Source organism: Panulirus ornatus, chromosome 4 (genome assembly GCF_036320965.1).
Source record: "Panulirus ornatus isolate Po-2019 chromosome 4, ASM3632096v1, whole genome shotgun sequence".
NCBI classification, from domain to species: domain Eukaryota; kingdom Metazoa; phylum Arthropoda; class Malacostraca; order Decapoda; family Palinuridae; genus Panulirus; species Panulirus ornatus.
The window spans coordinates 89,957,361-89,974,390 of record NC_092227.1 but is presented as its reverse complement, the minus strand read 5'-3'; the positions used below and the strand labels follow the sequence as shown (position 1 = coordinate 89,974,390).

Sequence of the window (17,030 nt, the reverse complement as noted above, 5' to 3'; positions counted from 1 at the left end):
GCTTCTGCAGTTTCTCACATGAATCCGCCACCAGCGCTGTATCATCAGCGAACAACAACTGACTCACTTCCCAAGCTCTCTCATCCCCAACAGACTTCATACTTGCCCCTCTTTCCAAAACTCTTGCATTTACCTCCCTAACAACCCCATCCATAAACAAATTAAACAACCATGGAGACATCACACACCCCTGCCGCAAACCTACATTCACTACATATATATATATATATATATATTTTTTTTTATACTTTGTCGCTGTCTCCCGCGTTTGCGAGGTAGCGCAAGGAAACAGACGAAAGAAATGGCTCAACCCCCCCCCCATACACATGTATATACATACGTCCACACATGCAAATATACATACCTACACAGCTTTCCATGGTTTACCCCAGACGCTTCACATGCCTTGATTCAATCCACTGACAGCACATCAACCCCGGTATACCACATCGCTCCAATTCACTCTATTCCTTGCCCTCCTTTCACCCTCCTGCATGTTCAGGCCCCGATCACACAAAATCTTTTTCACTCCATCTTTCCACCTCCAATTTGGTCTCCCTCTTCTCCTCGTTCCCTCCACCTCCGACACATATATCCTCTTGGTCAATCTTTCCTCACTCATCCTCTCCATGTGCCCAAACCACTTCAAAACACCCTCTTCTGCTCTCTCAACCACGCTCTTTTTATTTCCACACATCTCTCTTACCCTTACGTTACTCACTCGATCAAACCAGCTCACACCACACATTGTCCTCAAACATCTCATTTCCAGCACATCCATCCTCCTGCGCACAACTCTATCCATAGCCCACGCCTCGCAACCATACAACATTGTTGGAACCACTATTCTTTCAAACTATTCGCCATTTCCCGCATTAGCGAGGTAGCGTTAAGAACAGAGGACTGGGCCTTTGAAGGAATACCCTCACCTGGCTCAATTCTCTGTTCCTTCTTTTGAAAAAAAAAAAAAAAAAAAAAAAAAAAAAAAAAAAAAAAAAAACGAGAGGGGAAGATTTCCAGCCCCCCGCTCCCTCCCCTTTTAGTCGCCTTCTACGACACGCAGGGAATACGTGGGAAGTATTCTTAATCCCCTATCCCCAGGGATAGTATATATATAATATATACACATATATATATACATGGAGAGTTGATGGAGAGAGGTGGGTGATTATTGGTGCATATGCACCTGGGCATGAGAAGAAAGATCATGTTTTGGGAGCAGCTGAATGAGTGTGTTAGTGGTTTTGATGCACGAGACCGGGTTATAGTGATGGGTGATTTGAATGCAAAGGTGAGTAATGTGGCAGTTGAGGGAATAATTGGTATACATGGGGTATACATGGTTTTGGGAGCAGCTGAATGAGTGTGTTAGTGGTTTTGATGCACGAGACCGGGTTATAGTGATGGGTGATTTGAATGCAAAGGTGAGTAATGTGGCAGTTGAGGGAAAAATTGGTATACATGGGGTGTTCAGTGTTGTAAATGGAAATGGTGAAGAGCTTGTAGATTTATGTGCTGAAAAAGGACTGATGATTGGGAATACCTGGTTTAAAAAGCGAGATATACATAAGTATACTTATGTAAGTAGGAGAGATGGCCAGAGAGCGTTATTGGATTACGTGTTAATTGACAGGCGTGCGAAAGAGAGACTTTTGGATGTTAATGTGCTGAGAGGTGCAACTGGAGGGATGTCTGATCATTATCTTGTGGAGGCTAAGGTTAAGATTTGTATGGGTTTTCAAAAAAGAAGAGTGAATGTTGGGGTGAAGAGGGTGGTGAGAGTAAGTGAGCTTGGGAAGGAGACCTGTGTGAGGAAGTACCAGGAGAGACTGAGTACAGAATGGAAAAAGGTGAGAACAATGGAAGTAAGGGGAGTGGGGGAGGAATGGGATGTATTTAGGGAATCAGTGATGGATTGCGCAAAAGATGCTTGTGGCATGAGAAGAGTGGGAGGTGGGTTGATTAGAAAGGGTAGTGAGTGGTGGGATGAAGAAGTAAGAGTATTAGTGAAAGAGAAGAGAGAGGCATTTGGACGATTTTTGCAGGGAAAAAATGCAATTGAGTGGGAGATGTATAAAAGAAAGAGACAGGAGGTCAAGAGAAAGGTGCAAGAGGTGAAAAAAAGGGCAAATGAGAGTTGGGGTGAGAGAGTATCATTAAATTTAGGGAGAATAAAAAGATGTTCTGGAAGGAGGTAAATAAAGTGCGTAAGACAAGGGAGCAAATGGGAACTTCAGTGAAGGGCGCAAATGGGGAGGTGATAACAAGTAGTGGTGATGTGAGAAGGAGATGGAGTGAGTATTTTGAAGGTTTGTTGAATGTGTTTGATGATAGAGTGGCAGATATAGGGTGTTTTGGTCGAGGTGGTGTGCAAAGTGAGAGGGTTAGGGAAAATGATTTGGTAAACAGAGAAGAGCTAGTGAAAGCTTTGCGGAAGATGAAAGCCAGCAAGGCAGCAGGTTTGGATGGTATTGCAGTGGAATTTATTAAAAAAGGGGGTGACTGTATTGTTGACTGGTTGGTAAGGTTATTTAATGTATGTATGACTCATGGTGAGGTGCCTGAGGATTGGCGGAATGCGTGCATAGTGCCATTGTACAAAGGCAAAGGGGATAAGAGTGAGTGCTCAAATTACAGAGGTATAAGTTTGTTGAGTATATATATATATATATATATATATATATATTTATTTATTTTTTATTTTGCTTTGTCGCTGTCTCCCGCGTTTGCGAGGTAGCGCAAGTAAACAGACGAAAGAAATGGCCCAACCCACCCCCACACACAATGTATACACACACACGTCCACACACGCAAATATACATACCTATACATCTCAATGTACACATATATATACATACACCATACACAGACACATACATATATACCCATGCACACAATTCACACTGTCTGCCCCCATTCACTCCCATCGCCACCTCGCCACACATGGAATACCTTCCCCCTCCCCCCTCATGTGTGCGAGGTAGCACTAGGAAAAGACAACAAAGGCCCCATTCGTTCACACTCAGTCTCTAGCTGCCACGCAATAATGCCCCAAACCACAGCTCCCTTTCCACATCCAGGCCCCACACAACTTTCCATGGTTTACCCCAGACGCTTCACATGCCCTGATTCAATCCACTGACAGCACATCAACCCCGGTATACCACATCGATCCAATTCACTCTATTCCTTGCCCGCCTTTCACCCTCCTGCATATATATCTGCTGCATCCTTCATCAGTGGCACAACAATATTACTGTGGATGTTGAATCACAGACATGGAGTTGCCTGAAGAAGTAACATGAACGCCAGGAAGTCTTGTTAAACAGTCTGCACGTAGAGTTGCTCATCAGCTTATTCAAACCACCCTACCAGCTATATCAAAATATTGGGATGGAGAGATAAAACCAAAAACTTCCAAATTTACAAAGAAAACAGGTTCAAATAAGAGAACTCTTATTAGACATCTCCAGAGTGTCCAGCAATGGTATCGCACTGATGAGTGTTTATCAAGTCATGGTTCGAATTTGCGTCATCATGTTGGTGTAGCTTGTGCTGATGTGCTGACATTTTTAATGCCAGTCGATGACTGTGAGCCTCTCTTCTTGTTGACTATTCAAATAATGTTTTGTCTAGAAGCTGGATTCATCAGCCAAAGCAGAGAGGTGTATGACAGCAGACTAAGCCGTAGCTTTGCAGAGTTTTTGTAATTCCTGGTCCCATTTGGATTAGAAACAATATATACAACCTTCATAAATTTCCGTAACTGCATGCCTATCATTGTTCTGATAAAGAATTCACCTTATCTAAGAGATATTCATCTTTACAAAAATCTGAGTAATCATGTTCTCACACAGTTAAGAAAACATTGCCCAAATATTGAATCCATAACACTGAGTGGCCATAATGTAGTTAGTGAAGAATATCTTTTCAAAGCATATTTTGGTGGTAAGGACAAAAATCATGTAGTAAATCATGTAGACTTCAAGGAACAATTGAAACTCATTTCCTAAGCTGAAAAGTGTGAATATGTTAATGGACTTAGTAAATGATGACATAATGTTTTTTCTTCAGCATTTTTATCCAAGGATTAAAACATACTGGACAAAAAGTATAGCTGAAAGTAAGCTTACTCCTACCATTCTGAAATCTTTACTAGACCCACCCTTGTGCCTACAAGGAAAAGGAAGTTATCATCTTGATACAGTAGAGTTTACAATAAGGATAAACACTAGAAAACTGGAATAAAGGTGAGCCATCCCTGACATATCCAGCAGTAAAACATGTTTCAATTTTTCACACCTATCATGAGATGTCTGAACCCAAAGAATTAAGTGAAAAGATTAAAGATATTGTTGAATGACTGAGATGTACAAGCTTCTCTCATTCATCACCTCTTGTTGAAGATTATTTAGATACTTTAAGTGTTTGCATCCCAGTTCTTGAAACTTCAGGAGCTACTTCAAATGAATTACATTGAAGTACATTTGAAGTCCTTGATGCAAGGGTACTTTTCAAGTGTTTAGATATGTGCCCATGTTTGATGGTTTTCTCAGTTCATGCATCAAGGATTGAAGTGGATGCTGGCTTCCCAATAGTTGGCCTGAATAAATTACCAAAGCTGAAATCTCTAGGTATGAGTGTTAAGTCTTTAAATGCATCTGAAATGAGTTGTATAGATCTTTTGGTTAATGCAGCACCAAATCTTAATACAATAGAATTGTTTGGAGCTAACTTACAATCTGTCCTCCAAGATCTAGTAAATTCTGGAATATTGTCAAAGATACAAATTCTGTCTCTTCATAAAAGCATATCATGGTTTACTGATCAGGATGAACAGTATTTTATTTATTTATTTTATTATACTTTGTCGCTGTCTCCCGCGTTTGCGAGGTAGCGCAAGGAAACAGACGAAAGAAATGGCCCAACCCCCCCCATACACATGTATATACATATGTCCACACACGCAAATATACATACCTACACAGCTTTCCATGGTTTACCCCAGACGCTTCACATGCCTTGATTCAATCCACTGACAGCACGTCAACCCCGGTATACCACATCGCTCCAATTCACTCTATTCCTTGCCCTCCTTTCACCCTCCTGCATGTTCAGGCCCCGATCACACAAAATCTTTTTCACTCCATCTTTCCACCTCCAATTTGGTCTCCCTCTTCTCCTCGTTCCCTCCACCTCCGACACATATATCCTCTTGGTCAATCTTTCCTCACTCATTCTCTCCATCTGCCCAAACCACTTCAAAACACCCTCTTCTGCTCTCTCAACCACGCTCTTTTTATTTCCACACATCTCTCTTACCCTTACGTTACTCACTCGATCAAACCACCTCACACCACACATTGTCCTCAAACATCTCATTTCCAGCACATCCATCCTCCTGCGCACAACTCTATCCATAGCCCACGCCTCGCAACCATACAACATTGTTGGAACCACTATTCCTTCAAACATACCCATTTTTGCTTTCCGAGATAATGTTCTCGACTTCCACACATTCTTCAAGGCCCCCAGAATTTTTGCCCCCTCCCCCACCCTATGATCCACTTCCGCTTCCATGGTTCCATCCGCTGCCAGATCCACTCCCAGATATCTAAAACACTTCACTTCCTCCAGTTTTTCTCTATTCAAACTCACCTCCCAATTGACTTGACCCTCAACCCTACTGTACCTAATAACCTTGCTCTTATTCACATTTACTCTTAACTTTCTTCTTCCACACACTTTACCAAACTCAGTCACCAGCTTCTGCAGTTTCTCACATGAATCAGCCACCAGCGCTGTATCATCAGCGAACAACAACTGACTCACTTCCCAAGCTCTCTCATCCCCAACAGACTTCATACTTGCCCCTCTTTCCAAAACTCTTGCATTTACCTCCCTAACAACCCCATCCATAAACAAATTAAATAACCATGGAGACATCACACACCCCTGCCGCAAACCTACATTCACTGAGAACAGTACTGTATATTTTTGGGTGAGAATCTTTATTCCTTGTGTGTGCTCATGTTAAATACAATTCTAAGGCATACTCTTTTCCAGATCAAGAGTCATTTTATCCACACACAGCTCAGAGTTATTCATAGGTACAAAATGTTGATAAGTTAAGTCACAGGAATTAATAACTTCTTTTTATTATGGTTGTACATACAAAACTGTGAATATCAGATGATTTGAAAATTTTACAGATTTAATAAAAGATGAAGATGTAAGGGAATTATTTTTGATCATGTATTTGGGAGTATATCCCTGGGGATTGGGGAGAAAGAATACTTCCCACGTATTCCCTGCGTGTCGTAGAAGCTGACTAAAGGGGGAGGGAGCGGGGAGCTGGAAATCCTCCCCTCTCATTATTTTTTTTTTTTTTTTTCCAAAAGAAGGAACAGAGAAGGGGGCCAGGTGAGGATATTCCCTCAAAGGCCCAGTTCTCTGTTCTTAGCGCTACTTCGCTAACTCGGGAAATGGCGAAGGTCGAAAGAAAAAGAAAGAAAGATATATATATATATATATATATATATATATATATATATATATATATATATATATATATATATATAAGTGAGGAAAGATTGACCAAGAGGATATATGTGTCGGAGGTGTAGGGAACAAGGAGAAGAGGGAGACCAAATTGGAGGTGGAAAGATGGAGTGAAAAAGATTTTGTGTGATCGGGGCCTGAACATGCAGGAGGGTGAAAGGAGGGCAAGGAATAGAGTGAATTGGAGCGATGTGGTATACCGGGGTTGACGTGCTGTCAGTGGATTGAATCAAGGCATGTGAAGCGTCTGGGGTAAACCATGGAAAGCTGTGTAGGTATGTATATTTGCGTGTGTGGACGTATGTATATACATGCGTATGGGGGTGGGTTGGGCCATTTCTTTCGTCTGTTTCCTTGCGCTACCTCGCAAACGCGGGAGACAGCGACAAAGCAAAAAAAAAAAAAAAATATATATATATATATATATATATATATATATATATATATATATGTTTATGGATGGGGTTGTTAGGGAGGTAAATGCAAGAGTCTTGGAAAGAGGGGCAAGTATGAAGTCTCTTGGGGATGAGAGAGCTTGGGAAGTGAGTCAGTTGTTGTTCGCTGATGATACAGCGCTGGTGGCTGATTCATGTGAGAAACTGCAGAAGCTGGTGACTGAGTTTGGTAAAGTGTGTGGAAGAAGAAAGTTAAGAGTAAATGTGAATAAGAGCAAGGTTATTAGGTACAGTAGGGTTGAGGGTCAAGTCAATTGGGAGGTGAGTTTGAATGGAGAAAAACTGGAGGAAGTGAAGTGTTTTAGATATCTGGGAGTGGATCTGGCAGCGGATGGAACCATGGAAGCGGAAGTGGATCATAGGGTGGGTGAGGGGGCGAAAATTCTGGGGGCCTTGAAGAATGTGTGGAAGTCGAGAACATTATCTCGGAAAGCAAAAATGGGTATGTTTGAAGGAATAGTGGTTCCAACAATGTTGTATGGTTGCGAGGCGTGGGCTATGGATAGAGTTGTGCGCAAGAGGATGGATGTGCTGGAAATGAGATGTTTGAGGACAATGTGTGGTGTGAGGTGGTTTGATCGAGTGAGTAACGTAAGGGTAAGAGAGATGTGTGGAAATAAAAAGAGCGTGGTTGAGAGAGCAGAAGAGGGTGTTTTGAAGTGGTTTGGGCACATGGAGAGATTGAGTGAGGAAAGACTGACCAAGACGATATATGTGTCGGAGGTGGAGGGAACGAGGAGAAGAGGGAGACCAAATTGGAGGTGGAAAGATGGAGTGAAAAAGATTTTGTGTGATCGGGGCCTGAACATGCAGGAGGGTGAAAGGAGGGCAAGGAATAGAGTGAATTGGAGCAATGTGGTATACCGGGGTTGATGTGCTGTCAGTGGATTGAATCAAGGCATGTGAAGCGTCTGGGGTAAACCATGGAAAGTTGTGTAGGTATGTATATTTGCGTGTGTGGACGTATGTATATACATGTGTATGGGGGGGTGGTTGGGCCATTTCATTCGTCTGTTTCCTTGCGCTACCTCGCAAACGCGGGAGACAGCGACAAAGTATAAAAAAAAAAAAAATATATATAAATATGGATCTGGAGAAGGCATATGATAGAGTTCATAGAGATGCTCTGTGGAAGGTATTAAGAATATATGGTGTGGGAGGAAAGTTGTTAGAAGCAGTGAAAAGTTTTTATCGAGGATGTAAGGCATGTGTACGTGTAGGAAGAGAGGAAAGTGATTGGTTCTCAGTGAATGTAGGTTTGCGGCAGGGGTGTGTGATGTCTCCATGGTTGTTTAATTTGTTTATGGATGGGGTTGTTAGGGAGGTGAATGCAAGAGTTTTGGAAAGAGGGGCAAGTATGAAGTCTGTTGGGGATGAGAGAGCTTGGGAAGTGTGTCAGTTGTTGTTCGCTGATGATACAGCACTGGTGGCTGATTCATGTGAGAAACTGCAGAAGCTGGTGACTGAGTTTGGTAAAGTGTGTGAAAGAAGAAAGTTAAGAGTAAATGTGAATAAGAGCAAGGTTATTAGGTACAGTAGGGTTGAGGGTCAAGTCAATTGGGAGGTGAGTTTGAATGGAGAAAAACTGGAGGAAGTGAAGTGTTTTAGATATCTGGGAGTGGATCTGGCAGCGGATGGAACCATGGAAGCGGAAGTGGATCATAGGGTGGGGGAGGGGGCGAAAATTCTGGGAGCCTTGAAGAATGTGTGGAAGTCGAGAACATTATCTCGGAAAGCAAAAATGGGTATGTTTGAAGGAATAGTGGTTCCAACAATGTTGTATGGTTGCGAGGCGTGGACTATGGATAGAGTTGTGCGCAGGAGGATGGATGTGCTGGAAATGAGATGTTTGAGGATAATGTGTGGTGTGAGGTGGTTTGCTCGAGTAAGTAACGTAAGGGTAAGAGAGATGTGTGGAAATAAAAAGAGCGTTGTTGAGAGAGCAGAAGAGGGTGTTTTGAAATGGTTTGGTCACATGGAGAGAATGAGTGAGGAAAGATTGACCAAGAGGATATATGTGTCGGAAGTGGAGGGAACGAGGAGAAGAGGGAGACCAAATTGGAGGTGGAAAGATGGAGTGAAAAAGATTTTGTGTGATCGGGGCTGAACATGCAGGAGGGTGAAAGGAGGGCAAAGAATAGAGTGAATTGGAGCGATGTGGTATACCGGGGTTGACGTGCTGTCAGTGGATTGAATCAAGGCATGTGTATGGGGGTGGGTTGGGCCATTTCTTTCGTCTGTTTCCTTGCGCTACCTCGCAAACGCGGGAGACAGCGACAAAGCAAAAATATATATATATATATATATATATATATATATATATATATATATATATATATATATATATATATATATATGCATGTGCGCATGTGTGTGTGTGTGTGTGTGTGTGTGCGCGAGTGGATGGGCCATTCTTCGTCAGTTTCCTGGCGCTACCTCTCTGACGCAGTAAACGCCGGTCAAGTATGAATAAATAGATCATAAATATCTTATTAATTTATTATACTTCATCGCTGTTTCCCCCATCAGCGAGGTAGTGGCAGGTAAGACAAAGAATGGCCCATCCACTCATATACACACATATATACATAAACGCACATATATATAAATATATACATACATATATATAGACTTATACATATATACACATGTATATATTCATGCTTGCCTTCATCCATTCCTGTCGTTACCCAGCCACACACGAAACAGCATCGCTACTCCCCGCTTCAGCGAGGTAGTGCCAGGAAAACAGACAAAAAAAAGCCACATTCGTTCACACTCAGTCTCTAGCTGTCATGTGTAATGCAACAAAACCAAAATTCCCTATCCACATCCTGGCCCCACATACCCTTCCATGGTTTACTCATGACGCTTCATATGCCCTGGTTCAGTCCACTGACAGTATTGAACCCCGTATACTACATCGTTCCAATTCATTCTCTTCCTTGCATGCCTCTCCCCTTCCTGTATGTTCAGGCCCCGATCGCTCATAATCTTTTTCACTCCATCCTTCCACCTCCAGTTTGATTTCCTCTTTCTCCTTGTTCCCTTCACCTCTGACACATATATCCCCTTTGTCAATCTTTCCTCACTCTTTCTCTTCATATGTCCAAACCATTTCAACACATCCTCTTCTGCACTCTCAACCACACTCTCTTTATTTCCACATATCTCTCTTACCCTTTCATTACTTACTCGATCAAACCACCCCACACCACATATTGTCCTCAAACATTTCATTTCCAACATATCCACCCTCCTCTTTACAACCCTATCTATAGCCCAAGGCATGCCTCGCAACCACATAACATTGTTAGAACCACTATTCCTTCAAACATACCCATTTTTGCTCTCCGAGATAACGTCCTCTCCTTCTACATATTTTTCATTGTTCACAGAACCTTTGCTCCCTTCCTCTTCTATGGTTCCAGCCGCTACTAAGTCCACTCCCAGTTACCTAACATACTTCACTTCCTCCAATTTTTCTCCACTCAAACTTGCATCCCAATTAGCTGGGAAATATATATATATATATATATATATATATATATATATATATATATATATATATATATATATATATATATATATAGTTTTTATCATTATTATACTTAATCGCCGTCTCCCGCGTCAGCGAGGCAGCGTAAGGAAACAGACGAAAGATTGGCCCAACCCACCCACATACACATGTTTATACATAAACGCCCACACGCGCACATATACATACCTATATACTTCAACGTATACCTACATATACATACATAGACATGTACATATACACACATGTACATATTCACGCTTGCTGCCTTCATCCATTCCTCTCGCCAACCCGCCACACATTACACATGACCCCCAACCCCCCTGCGTGAGAGGGAGAGTTAGGAAAAAGACAAAAAAAGGCCACATTCGTTTGCACTCTGTCTCAAGCTGCCATGCATAATGCACAAACCATCCAATATCAAACCACCACTAAAGAATGAACGGTAACAATTCAACGTCAGCACATCTTAATAACGGAGTTAATCTTTACTCTTTAATATCATCTCTGAAATAAGAATCATAACACCATTACGTTTTACAATCCAAGTATGTGGAGTCATTACCAAAGTCTAAGAATCTAATAATTATTACTCAAACATTATACCTACTTAGAGATGTCACATACTTACTCTTGCATAGAGCATACACACACACTTCATATACAGACGAATAATTCAGTCATAAACGTGTATGTGTGCATATGTGATAAGAAATGGTACATATACAAGGTTGAGAGAACAGTCATATGTGTAAAACTCTGCCCGTAATACATAAATAGTATTACATGTCCTTGCAAAGAAGTACTTTTACATTATAACAGTAACTGATGAATGGAATATGATAAAATAGGAAACTGAATTTGGAAAATATAGAAAGTAAAAGAAAAAATCAAATGGCCAAATCTAATGAGACAGGGTCCCACGAGTGTAGAACTTCCTCCCTGTACTGCAGAAACAGGTGTTAATTACTCTGGTAAGTAAACTTACATAAAAAAAAAAAAACCAACAGCCAGACACACACACAAACAATCACAAAAACAGTAACCAGGCGTGAGACAAGCCATGACTGGAGATGATACTGACGACGGCTTAGCTTATGTGAACGGAGATGGACGGAGCCCCACAGCTGCTGCTGTAGTGTAACAAACATCGTCACTGTGGCAATGTTAATGACTAAAGACCAGCGATCGGCCTTACGCCACCATGATGGCCACGTCAACTGAGCTGTCTTATCTTATCACAAGCGGGATTTCAGGGGGGGGGGGATTTTTTCACTGGGGATAGATGATTAAAGCACGATGGAAGAGACTGGAGCTAATAATTAATTTCTGAAAATCCTGACATCTTGAGATTCACGGTACGGTCCTAGAGCACGACGGTACGACCGTTGAGCACGACGGTATGATTCTACGGTACGATGACCTAGGACTTTAACCTAACATTTAGTGGTCATCATACACAAAGCGCTGTGCACACGGGTCATACTGTCGTCCTCCAGGATCGTACTGTCATAGTAAATAGGGTGACAGTTCTGGCGGAGGGTTCATAACTAGACTACAGCAAAATAATTAATATTCAAAACACGTCAATAATTACTCAATATAGTGGCGTTGAGTCGTGGTCGTGCCCTTTGGTGTTGTTAGGTGGTTCCGGGCGGTAGAACGACCGTGGCTGGACAGGTAAGGTCGTGCTACTGTTACTCCAACTGGATTATCATACTAACCGGTTCAGGCAAGGTTGCCGCCACCACCCACTCTGCCTTACACCCCTGGTTTTATTGTCACGTAATATTATCTAAACTAAACATTGACTTGTCCATCTGAGAGAAAACGTTATCTGTTTGTTGAGGTTTGTAGGGTGTCGTCCAGTATTTCTTGAGAAGCGATGTGACAACGTGATGAGTTCAAGGACAGGGACCTCGATCGTGATGGACTAGTCTACTGATGTACTTTCTTTCCGGCTTGATCACTGTGCACCATCCTGTTAACTGTATCAGAGCTTCGGTTTTGCCACTATTCTCACCGATAATCCCGTAACGAACAACTTTTACCAAATGTGACACTTGGGGGTGGCGGTGAGGTTATGAAGGAGGCGCAGCCTAGCTAGCATAATGGCGGTCAATGTTAGAATGGTAGAGGCGGGAAACTGGTCGTTCCCTTCCAGCCCTGGCTGCCTCTGGTGAGGTCACTAATGACATTACTCTAATCCACTTTGAAGATCACATAACATAACTCCCAGTCTTCCACACTATTACATGTATCTTTGGAATAAAAAGAAAATCGTTTGAACGTGATGTGGCACCTATGGTCGCTCCGCCCTCGAGAGTAGCTTGGACAAAAAATGAATGACACTAAAATGAAAGAAAGTTGTGTGACCTAAATTGACACGTTGCCGGAGCAGGAAATGTGCCTGCCTTCCTGTCTCCCTACCTCAGTTCCGGTGAAAGCTGACCTTCACTAAAGCCATCACAACTTGCCTAATTCATTAGGGTCAGCAATGCAACACTAGACCCAACACTAATTAATACTGAGAGGCGCATCCTTCACTGCCATCATACAAACAAGTGTATCACAAACAATAAATAAACGAGAAAACAATTAAGAATAAAAAACGGAAAAGAAATCTGGGTCATTGCCATCAAGTGTCAGGCATTTCTCTATTTCCATAATACAACAAATAACATTCTACCACAAAGTTCACTGAAGTTTCAAAATATTCTGGTGGTCATATCTGATCCCAGTATTAACGTGTGACAAATGGAAAAACAAAATTCCGTCAGCCAGAATGTTCATTGGTTTTGCAGTATGGGTTTCATGTATCTTTCTGGCTATTAGATATTCTACATATGTGAGATGGTTAGGTTCCTGGGCAAGGCACACTGAGCACATAATCCGCTCCTCACCATTCTGAAAACAGCGAAGCCATTTCTAACGGTTTTAGGTTACTTCTGTACGTGGTTTGTATAGGAAATATGTATGTATGTATGTATGCATGCATGTACGTATGTATGTATGTATGTATGTATGTATGTATGTATGTATGTATGTATATGTATGTGTAGGTTTTAATACCTGTTTTGCACTGCACATCTTATGAAATTTTCGCGACTGAGGCTCATTTGTGTACCCATATGGAGATAAGTAATAACTATCATGACAAAAAACTACAAATTATTACAATCAACTTTGCTATATCACAATGGACATCAACGGGCCAAGTTTCTTGAACATAAAATGCCCTTTTGCACTTGAGTACTGGGGGGAGAGGGAAGGGCCGACAGGGGGTTATGTTCCATAAGTCAATATCTTAAAATATGTCTTGCTGTACAGCATGATGTGATAACGATTACTAATACTTATCTAAGGGCAAGCGATAAATCTGGACAGACACAAAGTGCGCCTTGCCCCACCTAACCCAACCCAGCTCAGTCTAGCTAGCACTGTATTCACAATGTTGCCTTTACTGGACCGTGAATGTATTTTGTCCTCATCAGATAATCAGTTATACAAGTTAAGCAGGACGGTGCATTGTAACCTGGGCCTGTGACCTGACCAACCTGTATTATCATACCTACCAGGCTGGTACATACACCTCCCGCACTACAGTTCTAAGTTTTGGTTAACATTGTAAGATAAAAATTCTGGCTGACTCATGACACGAAATACAGCTTGCACTGCACCCGACAACCACCCCGCTGTAGTGATAAACAATCCAGACACCGAGCATCGTAACATTCACATACAACAGGTACACATTACATGGGTCTCCAAACATTACGTAATAATAAAACTAATGACATAGTTCCATAACTAGGATGTAATATGGTGCACATGATTTGCCCCGTTCTACTACGCTGCTACGTTAGGTTGGATTTGGTTAGATTACAAATGTAATTACCTTAAATTTTCCCATAAACACGTTTTGCGAACTTAACTGACCCCAAACTTTTCGATTAATGTTCAATCTTTCATTAACGATTCTTCCCAAGAGATTTTGGCCGTCCCAGGTAAGCTAAACTCCGCGTTATCCAGCAGGTGCAACTACACATCTCATCCACACATTTCTCACTAAATTTAGATCACACAAGCTCTGGCTACGGGAGTACATGCACGTAAACATGAAAACCTTCACTACATGTAGGTGCTTCACCAAGCACTTGTTAGTTATAACAAGTTCTTACAATACTTCTTTGTAAGTGATTAATCATTTGTATTCCGTATGCTTGTGATTACCATCAACGTGTTACAGGAAAAGTTTTATATTCGTGTTGTATAAGTAACACATCTTCACTGTACACACCCACCTTAACCTAAGCCAGATACCTTCTATCGGCCAGCCCAAAGGGTAGGACGAACACCTGCGTTGGGTGTGAGCCGACTGCAGCGCCCATAATACGAATATTGAGTCCCTGAACCATGATGGCAACGTTAACCAACACACCACGAAGGCCCGTATGTATGTGTATGTGTGTGTGTGTGTAATTACCAATTTGTTCTGTTCTGGGAGGGAGTTTTACACCCTAAGGGCCCCCATCTCTTCACCCTTCTCTTCTCTCACAAAAGTTGTGTTTAAACTCTTGTATGCTGATAACATCTACAATATCATCACTCAATTCTTTTATTCTGCCACTTGTCTCATACTACATTACTTATCTACCTACAACTTCTCTCATACTACATTACTTATTTACCTACAACTTCTCTCATACTACATTACTTATCTACCTACAACTTCTCTCATACTACATTACTTATTTACCTACAACTTCTCTCATACTACATTACTTATCTACCTACAACTTCTCTCATACTACATTACTTATCTACCTACAACTTCTCTCATACTACATTACTTATCTACCTACAACTTCTCTCATACTACATTACTTATCTACCTACAACTTCTCTCATACTACATTACTTATCTACCTACAACTTCTCTCATACTACATTACTTATCTACCTACAACTTCTCTCATACTACATTACTTATCTACCTACAACTTCTCTAAGAAGATTGTTAATTGTATGTTACGTCTTCTGGTTATTCTTTCTACATCTTTTGAAGGACTGTACACTGCCGACATTATCAAATTAGTTGAAAACTTAAAGTGTAGGTTCACGTCATCATCAGTTTTCTCTATTCCGTAGTGGCCAAAGTTATGGCGTCTAACAACTTGCTGCAGCATTTGGTACCGTCATCGCTGCCCTCCTCTGCACCTTCTCCAGGTGTGCTGACCAAACCTGACCACCTTATTCTAGTTCTGACCTTTTATAACAAGTGGACAGTTTGCTCAGGATTTTCTTACGCATGAACTTGAAGACTATGACTGCCAGCAGACAACTGGTTTCCTTTACTATTCTTTACATAACTTTAGTCAAGTAACATGAATGCTGTCCACATGCAAAAATTCGGTATTTCCGAGACAAAGTCGCAGTACTGCGTGATATATATATATATATATATATATATATATATATATATATATATATATATATATATATATATATATATATATTTCTTTTTCTTTCATACTATTCGCCATTTCCCGCGATAGCGAGGTAGCGTTAAGAACAGAGGACTGGGCCTTTGAGGGAGTATCCTCACCTGGCCCCCTTCTCTGTTCCTTCTTTTGGGAAATTAAAAAAAAAATTAATATATATATATATCATACAAACCTCCAACAGCCAGAATCGAACCCAGGACTCTCTGTGCAACAGGCGGGAGCGCTACCGCTAGGATATAATCGCCCCTAATAGGGTAATAACTATTCGAATACTATGTACTCGAATACCCTTCGTCTCACGTTGGTGAGCAAAGGGGTCTACACCAGTCATTTTCCTGTTGAACAGGGGTTCCGGGTTCGATCCTGGCTGTTGGAGGTTTGTATGTTCTATGAAGGTGCGCGTTCATAAGCAGTTTGTTCGTATTTACATACCTCCGCGTTGTAGAGTTAGGTTCAGTAAAATGCTATCTGTTGGCTGTGTGAGCCTGATGGGAAATGACCGGTGTAGACACCCATTGCTTACCAACATGAGACGAAGGGTATTCGAGTACATTATTACACGAAAGTGTACTTGAGAACTTATCGTGTTTCATTTCCCCCGTGGACTCACAGAAATATATATATATATATATATATATATATATATATATATATATATATATATATATATATATATATATATATATATTATCCCTGGGGATAGGGGATTAAGAATACTTCCCACGTATTCCCTGCGTGTCGTAGAAGGCGACTGAAAGGGGAGGGGGCGGGGGGCTGGAAATCCTCCCCTCTCTTTTTTTTTTTTTTTTCCAAAAGAAGGAACAGAGAATTGGGCCAGGTGAGGGTATTCCCTCAAAGGCCCAGTCCTCTGTTCTTAACGCTACCTCGCTAATGCGGGAAATGGCGAATAGTTTGAAAGAAAGAAAATTTATATATATATATATATATATATATATATATATATATATA

The 17,030-nt window shown here is 41.3% G+C and overlaps 1 protein-coding gene and 1 pseudogene across 10 annotated transcripts in view; one reads left to right on the top strand and one right to left on the bottom strand.

The window, feature by feature from the left end:
- Nucleotides 1-17,030, bottom strand: part of Ptpmeg (protein tyrosine phosphatase Meg) — a 653,263-nt gene that overhangs the window by 58,103 nt on the left and 578,130 nt on the right. The gene's annotated exons all lie outside the window — the stretch shown is intronic.
- Nucleotides 3,279-6,356, top strand: LOC139746259 (uncharacterized; annotated as a pseudogene).